The sequence below is a fragment of the Seriola dumerili genome, unplaced genomic scaffold (assembly GCF_002260705.1).
Source record: "Seriola dumerili isolate Sdu_G_001 unplaced genomic scaffold, Sdu_1.0 BDQW01000149.1, whole genome shotgun sequence".
NCBI classification, from domain to species: domain Eukaryota; kingdom Metazoa; phylum Chordata; class Actinopteri; order Carangiformes; family Carangidae; genus Seriola; species Seriola dumerili.
The window spans coordinates 8,757,169-8,757,614 of NW_019174404.1; positions in this window are offsets into that span (position 1 = coordinate 8,757,169).

Here is a 446-nt window from a genome sequence, read left to right on the forward strand (position 1 = left end):
CCTCTCCGCAAAGTCTCCATCCTGTGGTTAAAACACACAAGCAGGGCATGAGGTTAGTTAAGTGGACTCACTGGTCATCATAAGATCAAGACACACACACTCATGCCATCTTTCACCATTATTATGTTTGGCAGTTGGCAAGGCCCTGAGCCTGCGGCCGGACTGACAATGCAGTCACTGTAGGGGAGATCGTTCACAGTCAAGCTAACGGGCTAAAAATGAGCTAACTGCTCAGATATGGGACACATTCGGAGGCTTTGCCGTAGACTCATGCATGAGCAGACAAGCAGTGTGTTTGGCCACGACAACAGAAGGCCCTATTCAGTTCTTTGGGGAGGCACTGGTACACACACAAACACACACACACGCACCATTATCATAATCATCATCATCCGAGAAGCTCTCATCGTCTTCAAAACATGTGCATGGTTAAACACACACACACA